Raw genomic sequence first — 11,535 nt, forward strand, 5'->3', positions numbered from 1 at the left:
GCCCAGGTAGGGCTGCTCATGGGAACAGCCCCATTATGTCCCACCATACAAAAAAACCTACCATGAAGCTATCCAAGGGATATTCATCTCATTTTTCAAAGGGAATTCTTTGAAAGATTAGGTGATAAGTTGTTTATAAATGCCATTTTCCATATACATTGCTTTTATATTAAATGTTGGAAGGCCTATTCCTGGTCAGAACCAAGCGAAAACCTTAGGAAGGAGTGCAGAAAAATATCAGGGTTTCTCTTCACAGAACTGAAGAAGGAAGGAGAACCTTCATGGTTAGGATTTCCCTTTCATTTCTTACAAAGATAACCAGCAGCTACCAAAGGTCACAGTACAAATGAGAGACAATTATCTGAGGGAGACCTCGCCAGAGACAAAGATACATTAATATGGATCGGGGGAAGCTGGGCCAAAGGGATATGTCCCCTTTTTCTGACAGCAGTGACAGAGAACAGGCCGTGGAATGCCCTACCTTTAGACACTATGCCTTATGTACACATGTTAATTAGAAATGTCAGGAAAAATACAATGCCTTTTCCTGAATGATAGGGCTAAATCTTAATAGTGGGTGGAGAAGAGAGACTAGTGGGTGGGGAACCTACACCTAGCAATGACTGAGCATCAGAAAGGCTTCAGATTCAGAAGTGTGATTCATATGTACTATCAAATCACACTTCTGAAACCTTTCTCGAAGAAGGTGTACACAAATGTGTCTAGCATTCATATGTTAGATACGTTTGCCTTTCCCTACACCTTCTTGGTTGTGAGCTTTGGCTTTTCATGAGGTTTCCAGCATCTCATATTCCAGCCTTGTCAAAAATGTCATGAGGTCAAATCTTCCAGAGATATTAGAACTGCAGAAGTGCTACTGCAGTAGCTCTGGAAAAGGCTACAGTTCCCAGTAAGCCCTGCATACCTTCTCCAGGACCATGGGAGAGGATACTATTCCTGGAGTCCTTTTCAAAATGAACATACAGAAGACACTGCTCCCTTGCTGCCAAGGTCACATGGTAGCAGAAAACCTCTTCCCGTCTCCATGCGTCTTTGAGAAACTCTGGCTTTCCACAGAAAGCAATGGAAAGACAGCATGAGCAGGCACTAGTTGGTGCTAGGAGTAAATTGGCCTCTGCTTGGATCAAGCAGCAATATTGTGCAAAAACTGTACCAGTGCAAAAGCTGTCTAGCAAAGAGTGACATGCCTTTACTGAATCCTGTGCATTTTTCAAGAAGCCAGAGTTCCTGACATAGCAAAAGGATTTTTAGGGTTAAAAAATAGTTGAGGCTAGAGAGCCTTTAAGCTGTCCAAGCACCTCAGAATGCAATCAAGATCAAGTCCCAAGTCAGTAATGAAGATTTGGCATAATAGAGCCCATCCTCTGAACAGCCACAACCTGGAAATTTCAGCTTTCAAAGAGTGAGTGGGGGTGGGAGAAAGAGAGTGATGATTTTTATTTTCTTGTTTGATTTCTATTAAATCACTAAAACAGAAAGTCCCCACCCACCCCCCAAAAACGGGAAACGGCACCCCTGGAAAATATTAATTCTTCTGCATCTGGTCAGGCTGGGTATGTCAAGTCAGGTTTGTGTTCCAGACAAATCAAACATAAACCAAAACTGATTTGAGAAAGACCAAGGATGTGTTCCTACTCCCCCACAGTGTTCTCCCACTTCCTTGGGGGATTCTGCCTCAATGGGAGAACCATTCTTCTTGAGGTATGATATTTCACACCAGCTTTAGTGTGCAACCATCTGATGGCTAATCAAAATATCATTTCCAGTAGTAGATACCAATTGTTTACTAAGGGCCCTGTGGGAAGTGCAAGATTGCCTTCTGAAATAAAGTCAATGTCACCATCTTTTTTGATACAAGCCAGTGTTAATAATAAATGCTTATTTATTTGCATAACTTTGCATTGCACCTATAAATCTGAGAGAAATTTCTGTCATATGTTGTGTGAGACTAAATAAATGTGAAAGGGAGCAGCTAGTGGAGGGTGAAAGAACACGCCAAGGTTGCATGCAGATACGGATACTTATATTCCACAGCTGAGCTTTATTTCCATACAAAAGTCCCTGTGGCCTGGATTCCAAGGACCACTGAAGTATTTCTGAGCTTGTTGTGAAGTGAAACCTTCTTTGCCCCGTTCCTGTAAATTCACCTCAGTGGCATGTTTTATCGCCCGGGAGATATTGGGTGACAGCTATTTACTTAATTGCTTGGAAACAGGGGTTCTCGAGTTTGGCATCTTGTTCATTTCCTGCCTGTAGATTTACAGTTTAGCAGCATTTGAACTTTCAGAGTCTTAAGTGTTCTAAGTATAAGGAACACATTTCACTACTTGAAACACACCAGCTGGATCCATCGCTTACTTGTGGCCAACAGTCTGTTCCCCACCCCCACCCCGCCACCAAGGAATACAACAGAGGCTGTATATCTGAAACCCACTGTGTGCCGCCCCTCAAGCAGATCATGAATATTTCGCATACTGTCCTAATAAAGCTGTGTAGCAAACTTAGCTAGTCCCGCCCCCACCCAATTCTCTTGTCTTCTCTCTGGCTAATTCTGTAGACAGACAGCAGTTATGACAAAAACATAACTCTTTTCACTGAGAATGTCATCACTTCAGAATACGAGAGAGTGGTATGTGTCTGATATGTCTGTAAACTTTGGTTACTGTCTGCTCCAGATTGTGCCAACTTTTAAATCTGTCAGCACAACATGAATTTCATATTAAGCTGCTTCCCAGTGCTTTAGCCAGGAAGTAAAAAAGGAGAACATACTGTAACATTTACGGGCATACTGGTGCTAGGTCAACCATGACATCACCCTCCACTCTGTGGAGCCTGTAATGAGGTGAAAAGACAGCTTTGAAACAACATAGCACTTTATTTATTAAGAAAATTTAAGTGTGCTTGTATTTCAATTTATGATAGCCCACCACTACCACCACCAAACAAATACTGTGGATTATAGCTTTCCTGCAGAGTTGAGCAAGAGGGGAGTGAGGGAATGAGGCCTTTTGTGGTTGGTGAAAGATTTAATACATAGAGAGACCATGTGGGAGATTGGAAGGCCCTGAGAGTAAAAAAATTCTAACTTGGGCAGCTCAGCTAGTGCATTTAGCCCATTGCATTGTGGCCATTCCCAGGTTTGTCAATGCTCTGTGATAAAATAACATTGTCTCTCAGAACTCTGAATCAAGATAACTCAAATTCTCTAACACAAAAAGCTGCCTTCTATGGCCTATAGAAATCATACAAATTCATTCTGCAATTTTTATTGATTTTACATTATTGGAATGTTTATTCTGCTTCTACAAGCCATGGGCAGAGGCAAAGAATTGTTGGAAACCAACTCCTGATCCTTGAAAATCTTATGCAACAGAGGTAGGCAATTTTGGCACTCCTGCTGTTGCTGAACTAATACATTGCGGTTGGGGATGATGGGGGTTGTAGTTCAACAACAACTGGAGTGCCAAGGTTGCCTACCTTTGTTATACAAGCATCCCTTTTGACCAGGCACTACCCACAAACTCTCAAGCATACATTCACAACCATAAGGACTAGAAAGAAAGAAGCCAAGAGTCTTAGGAAGATGAATTTTGCACTTAGTTTCACAGTCTGAGCTCTTTGCATGGAACTGCTGCACACACACAGTCCTGGCTATCCCTTGTAATGTGGAACTGCAGTTGAAAGCGCCAGAGGTTCAGTGAGCATTATGTGCACACATGAGCAATTGGAGTTTGGCACAGTGACCATCCTGAGGTTTCAGTTTTGGAACTCAAATCTGAACCCTCAGGTTATTGTGAGTTTTGTTGCTGCAACCCATGGTTGGGTGCAGCCCGGAGTATGTTCAAATGTGGAACCTCAGGCTGCATCCTCTTCAACTGGAGTTGAGGGAGGAAGCTCCTTCCTCAACTCCGGCCATGAATGGCTGTGCGGGCTGTCCTTCATTCAAGAAGGAAGTCCACATAGCCAGGTCCTCCTCCTTCCTGCAGTCTCACTGAATTTGGACAGGATTGTGGGGGTGGCAACAATGGGTTCATTGGACCCACAGTGATACATTCCATGTGAATGTGGCCTTTGTCTATTGATCTGCATCAAAGCAGGAAACCATGGTTTGAAAGGGGTTAGGAAACCATTTGTGGTGAGGCAGTGCCCCAGACATTCTCTATTTACAAGTTATGTTCAGCACTCATACAATCTGCACACATAAAGTTCATACATAAAGATCTGTACACAGTTACAGTTATTCACATTATACTGAATGCAAGTACAGAAGTACACTGCCTTTCTGCATTTCAGGGGGCTTGTACCCAGTGTCACTTTTATACCAAATGGAAGTGGAATCATTCACTCAAAAACATGTATGTGTATACAGAAATCGGAACGCAGGCATAACATAATGTCTGAATGGGGTTTCTGAGCAGATACTGTATTTATCTGAATCCAAGACTAGGTTTCCCCCCATTTCTTTGATGTTAGAAATCAGGGGGTTATCTTAAATTCAGAGTCCTCTTGTACAGGTGAAACTCGGAAAATTAGAATATTGTGCAAAAGTCCATTAATTTCAGTAATGCAAATTAAAAGGTGAAACTGATATATGAGACAGACGCATTACATGCAAAGCGAGATAAGTCAAGCCTTAATTTGTTATAATTGTGATGATCATGGCGTACAGCTCATGAAAACCCCAAATCCACAATCCCAGAAAATTAGAATATTACATGGAACCAATAAGACAAGGATTGAAGAATAGAACAATATCGGACCTCTGAAAAGTATACAGTGTACTGTGCTTGATTGGCCAGCAAACTCGCCTGACCTGACCCCATAGAGAATCTATGGGGCATTGCCAAGAGAAGGATGAGAGACATGAGACCAAACAATGCAGAATTGCTGAAGGCCGCTAATGAAGCATCCTGGTCTTCCATAATACCTCATCAGTGCCACAGGCTGATAGCATCCATGCCACGCCGCATTGAGGCAGTAATTGCTGCAAAAGGGGCCCAAACCAAGTACTGAATACATATGCATGCTTATACTTTTCAGAGGTCCGATATTGTTCTATTCTTCAATCCTTGTCTTCTTGGTTCCATGTAATATTCTAATTTTCTGAGATTGTGGATTTGGGGTTTTCATGAGCTGTACGCCATGATCATCACAATTATAACAAATTAAGGCTTGACTTATCTCACTTTGCATGTAATGCGTCTGTCTCATATATCAGTTTCACCTTTTAATTTGCATTACTGAAATTAATGGACTTTTGCACAATATTCTAATTTTCTGAGTTTCACCTATATTTACCTCTATTTTTACCTCTATTATTTTACCTCTGTATTTACCTCTATTAAAGGGGCTCTGTCATTCAGAGTTGTCTTATATTCTGGGGTTCTAGGCAAGGGTGAAACAGACACTGGTGGGGGTTATATGAGACCTGACCTTAGGGGTGTGCATAGACCAAAAATATGCAGTTTGGTTCTAATTCCAACCAATTCGAACCAAACTGTGTGGCTCCAAACTGGTTTGGTCAAGCCGACCGGCTGGCTCAGTCCATTAGATCGAACCAGTTTAGCCAGTCCATGCAGCCAATAGCTTGTAAAGGGGCATCTGGTAAGGATTCCCCTTTAGGGGTGGGGGACCCTTCCGAGGGCAAGGGGAGGCTGGGTGTGGGTGGCGAGAGAGAGAGAAAGCTGTTTACTCAGCCGGCACCAGCCCTCACCACCACTTGCCCTCCTTGCTTGGTAAAGGAGGGTGTGTGTGCTTGGGGCCCAGCTGGGAGGGCGAGCAGTGGCGCCAGCAGCTGTGCCGGCTAGGAATGTGCATGGAACCAGTTGCATGCACTCCTGGGAGGGCAGGGGGGTTCCTTTAAGGGGCAGGGGAGGTGCTGCCTACCTGCCAGACCCGCTTTCCCCCTGCCAGCTTTCCCCCTGCCAGAGCTCTCCCTAAATGCGGGTGTGCAGGTCAGCAGCATCCCTCTCTGCACCCCGTTCTGCATTGCCATCAAATGTCCGACACATGTAGGCACGGCATGCATGCACGCGCATCAACCATTTGCATGGCAACACAGAACGAGGTGCCGAGAAGGGATGCTGCTGTCCTGCGTGCCCACTTTTAGAGAGAACGCTGGTGGGGGGAAAGAGGTGGGGCAGGGGTTGGCGGGTAGGAGCGCCAAACACATAGAATGGAGTGCCGAACACATATCCCCAGTGCTGGCTGGGTAAACAGCTTATTACGTCTCCCACCACCCCTGCCCATCTTCCTCTTACTGTGCCAAACTTGTTCATTCAAGCTGGGCCTGATTCGGTACAAACATGGACTGAACCGCCCCTGGGTTGGTTGGCGATCGAACCTTCAAACTGGCCCCTGTTCAAGGCAAACCAGTTCGGCATGAACCGTTCATGCACACCCCTAGCTGACCTTTAAATGGCTAAAGAAACTCCAGGGGAGACAAGAATAATAAGGAAGTGTGGCACAAATAGGTCTTTATATTGGGCCACGGGACCTGGAATGGGCAGACCTGCAGCATTGTGGAGATCCTTTACCGATGCACTTTCTAAGCAACTGTATTAAGTCCAAGCAAAAAGCAAAGCAGCCCAAGCCTTGCTTCAGGAATGCCACATGTTATTCTTAAATTTGGGTCTTTTGGCAGCAAGCTAATGACATTCCAATAGAGGTGACCCCTGCTTTTTACATAAATTAAAACCTGCCGATTGGCCGTTATCATGCAAATGTGACTTTGAGCAAAATGTGACACTTTCCCCATGAGAACCATGTGGGGATTAATGTTAATTAGCCATGTAGATTAGATAGAACAACAATGGAGGTAGACCTGAAAGCATGGGATGCGCATTTCTTCCTATCAGGGTTTGTCTACCATGGATTATGAATGAATGCATAGTTAATATATAAGGCTTGATAACCATCACCAGAAAGGAACAAAGCATGTAGAGATTCACATTATTGAGTGGGCCATCTTTTGACTCTCCACTGTATATTTTAATTTTGCATTCATTCTAATCACAAGAGAAAACTAGGGGGGCATATAGAGAAAGTAGCAGATTCTGGTATTTATATTTTCGCTCACACATTGTTTATATTTCCAGATATTGGCTAGATGGGGGGGGGGGAGGCTGAGCAAAATAATGGGTGCCTGTGATCAAAAAGAATACAGCATTAAAATAAAGAATGTAAGTATAAAGGGACTTTGGACAGAGTATTGTGATTTATGAGACTCCACCCCTTACTCTGATATGGAAGGAGAAACACTTGGACACCCACACGCTTGGGCCTCTTTAGTTTCCAGCCAGGATATCCTATCCTTAATGTAACATCAACCCATTTTTACATTACACCTTATGTCATAACTCTTCAATTAATGGAGTTGTTTTTAATTGAATTACCACTCTGATCTAGATGATCTTTAATTCATGGGGGACATTTATGCCTTTTAGGACATATTTTCCATATATGGTGCTAATAAAATGAAGAAAGAAGAAGAGAGAACTACTACAATTTTATTTTGGAATGAATCATGGAAAATCTTATTGTAACACGGCAGAGATTCTAGGACTGCTATTCACAGTCTTGAACATCAAGGTTCTATATTTGTCTCAATGTGGCAAATGTATCCTGTCTGAATGTTCACATATGTTTCTAATTACCTTTTAAAGAGTACATTATAGACTTGAGCTTCAGAAATGGATGGAGAATTAGGAACATAATAGAGCAAAAATAGTTATGTATAGAACTCAAATTCATTCCCTCCTGCCCTCTATAGTTTCTGCCTAGGGGATTTGCTCACTAAAACCTATTCCTAATATCATAAGAAGGACCTTTCTGGCTCAGACCAAAGAGCTATCTGAGGTTCAGCATCCTCTTTCCCACAGTGGACAACCAGATGCCTCTGGGTAGCTTCCCAGCAGGGCATGAAAACAACAGCCCTTCCCCATGCTGTCCCTCAGCAACTGCATTCAGTTGGCACACTGTGCTTCTGAGAATAGAGGGCCCATACTGCCATCATTTATTTATTTGTTTGTTTATTTGTTCGATTGTTCATTTTCTATACCACCTTTCATTAAAACAAAAACTGAGGCTAATTGATTGATATTATCTTTGGTCCTCTTTTATCATTTTCTGTCTTCTGTCACACACACATAATAGTGAACTTGCCAGTGTGTTAGCTCTCTTTTAAATATATATACTCTCTCTCTCTCTCTCTCTCTCTCTCTCTCTCTCTCTCTCTCTCTCTCTCTCTCCAGATACAGATACCTTCTCCCCATCTTTCTTCTCAGCCTCCCCAGTCTCTCTCTTCCTCTCTCTCCAAATGATTGTTGCTGCTGCTCTTGATTCAGTGTTGCAACTAATGCGAGTTTGTTTCCTGATCCTAATCAAGGTGCTGGTTATTACCTTAAACGGTTTGGGTCCTGGATACCTGAAGGACTGCTTGCTCCCGAGGATTTCTGCCTACCCAACAAGGTCATCAAGGGGGGCTTTGCTCTGTGTGCCAACATTGTTGTGCATGCGGGACCGGGCCTTCTCTGCTGTTGCCCACAGGCTCTGGAATACTCTCCCAATGAATGTCCACTATTTGACATCTGTGGCTGCTTTTAAAAAACAAGTAAAGACCTTCTTATTTGTTCAAGCTTTTACCCCTTAAGAGTTGCCAGGCCTTATAGCTCTCCTGTATAATCAGGGCACTTACCAGATTACATGCTCTACAGCAGTTGGGGCGGTGTAAAATGCTTCAGCTTTGCAGGATCGCGTTGAAAACATAAAGAAAGGGTTGAAGCCGTTTGTTACATAGGCTGTGGAATGACGTGTCTTCCCAGCAGGATCCATCCATACTGTGTGCTCTCTATGCCCCATTTTGGGCCAATAAGGTCACAGAGAAGGCAGGGGAGAATGACGTGTGAGGCTTGGCTTTTGTTTTTCAACTATTTTTTCTTGGAGACTTTATGCAAAGCATTAATTGCACAAACCCCAGAACAATTTTTTTTTTAAAAGAATGCTACATTTGCACAACTCCGCCAATGATGCCAGGTCCCAGACTGGCTGCCTCTCTTCCTCCTCTCCTCCTCCTCCTCCTCCGTTCCCGACAAGTTCAGTTTGCGAGTGATTCACACTCCATCTTGCTGCGCTCACCCCAGCCCCCATTTCCTTGTCGGGAAGGTGGAGTTTGCGGGCTGCTGTGTCACTCGGAAAGAGGAAGCACGCACTCCCTCCCTCTCGGCAGCCGCACCACCGAACTCTGGCCTTAAAGGGGAAGCTTCAGCACTTTTCCAGTACAAGGGCCGGAGCCACTTTCTGCTGCAGGCTGGCTGCTGAGTTACACGCAGGGCTCCCACCTCCGCCACCTCCTCGCTTCAGACTTGCCCGGCATCTCCCAGAAATGTTGCAGGTAATGTTTTCCCAAGCAGCTAATGATCTCCACGCCAAGAAGAGCATCACCTGCGTTTTGGCTGGGCTTCTCACTCCAGGGCAACAGCAAGAACAGCAGCGTTCCTCAAACGTGGAAGCCCTAATTCTGTGCCAGGTCCTGGTGATGAGGTCTGGCAGAGGTCCCAGCCCAGTCCACTTTTTCTTGAGAGGAGATGTGGGGGGCAGGGCGGCAAAAGCTGCTGCATGAGCAGCGGCAAGGGTGGGTGCAGTGGCGACAAGAACAGCTCAGCACAGCCAGCACGCCACTGTGCAGATTGAACCATACACACACCATGCCACTTACAACGTTAAAACAGTGCTGTAACCATCCTAGAATGGAAAAATACAGCTGTTCTTTTTGCAACTGACATACAACGTTATAGCACTAAATCGCAGCGATAAAATCTGAACGGAGACATGGGAAATGTGAATAGCACCCTGCTGACAGTGGTGTCACAACACAGGACATATGGAAGCACATTTAGCAGATACATCATGACTCCATTGTAGGGTCTAATCTGAAAAATGCTCTGTTGTCTTTTTATGGTGGTTTTTTTTGTGGGGGGGCTATGGTTTTTACTGTTTAACTGATTTTAAGGTTTTAAATAATCTATCAATCTATCTATCGGATTGGATTTATATAACGCCCTTCGAGAAATGGCTCAGGATGGTTTACATCAATTTTATTGTATTTTAACTATTGTAAACCACCTTAGGGCGCTTTATGAAAGACGATATAAAAACTGAGTCATAAATAAATCAAATAAATAAATACTGTAGAGCTCAAAACCACATCAAAGGGAAACTGGAAACTTTGTTTCCCACTCTTTCCCCTCTGATTGCAGAAAGCACAGTGATTTAAATGACCACAAGTCAAGCTTCAAAACTTCAAACTGTCTGTACACAAAGAGAGAGAAAACCCCAATACCTATGCCTGAAATTTGGATGGCATAATGGCCACAACAGAGCATATCAAGCATGTGTTTTTCATCTAATTCAGAGAAGAAATAAACTAGCTACAAACATAGTGATTTCCCATATAGTCATATATAAGCAGTATTTGCATTATATCCCTTATTCTCTCCCTCCCCCACTCCTTTCTAGGAACTGAAACAATGCACAAACAGAAATATAATATCAAAAAATAAAAAAGAAGGAAATTTGGGTTGCAACAGCAGAATAGATGCTTGTTTATTCTGAAACAAGTCCCACTAAGCTCAGTGGGATTTATTACCAGGAAAGGGTGCATGGGATTGTAGTGAAGTCAAGTCATTTCTGACAATTGGGTAGAGCAGTTATCGTCATTATGTTTAAAGCGAGGCCACTTTGCCAAAAAAAACAACCCCTTCCATGTGAGAGTCATTTCCCACTGTGCTGACCTCTGCACACTGTACTGCACTTTTCTCCATGCTACAAGGAGCTTTCCCTCTCTTAAGAGCTCTATGGGGTAAATGCTGGAAAGGACTACATTTCCCAGTACTCCATGCACACTTTCCAAGATGGTGCAGAGGCTTAGGAGGGCTTTGTTTTCCTTAAAGGAACCCACTGGTATGGGTCAAAGCATAGCATGCACAGTGAGAGTGGTTGTCTCTGCATGGTGCCAGGGGGACTGTGGAGAGTATTCAGCATTGGTCAAAGCTGCACATAGGCCCAATAAACAATTAGTCACGGGGCCTCATTTAGGGCTGATGGGGATCCACTGACTCGCAGGCTTTACAATGAAGAACACTGGAGTAGAGGAAAGGGGAACGATTCAGCGCTATTTTAGGAAGCAGTTTATTAAGAGGACAAGGAAACACTGAAAACCACTTCCAAACATGGTTTCTTCCATTCCCAGCTCCATAGAATCTTGGGAAAAGAGGGGGAAATGCTGCAGAAGTTTGGTAAGCCAGAATGAGTTAAGCTAGAAGTGTGCAAGAACAAACATTAAATGTAAAAATGTTAATTTCAATGAGAAGGACAGGAAGGGACTCCAACATGCAATGTTCCCCAATGTTCCACTTCTGGTGTGAACAGTGAACAGAAAATAGTGAGATGAGCTCATGTAACAACTGCTAGGTATAAACATTCAGCAATAACCCGCTGTGCAGTTTCTTGCAGATG

General features: G+C 43.6%; 1 long non-coding RNA gene across 1 annotated transcript in view; it reads right to left on the minus strand.

The window, feature by feature from the left end:
• LOC128339933 (uncharacterized) overlaps positions 1–9,172 on the minus strand; it is a 28,135-nt gene extending 18,963 nt beyond the window's left edge. The window contains exon 1 of the long non-coding RNA XR_008313342.1: positions 8,717–9,172. This is a non-coding gene — a long non-coding RNA (uncharacterized LOC128339933). The remainder of the gene's footprint in view (positions 1–8,716) is intronic.
• Between the last annotated feature and the right edge of the window lie 2,363 nt (positions 9,173–11,535).

This window comes from Hemicordylus capensis, chromosome 1, assembly GCF_027244095.1.
Source record: "Hemicordylus capensis ecotype Gifberg chromosome 1, rHemCap1.1.pri, whole genome shotgun sequence".
Classification (NCBI taxonomy): Eukaryota; Metazoa; Chordata; class Lepidosauria; order Squamata; family Cordylidae; genus Hemicordylus; species Hemicordylus capensis.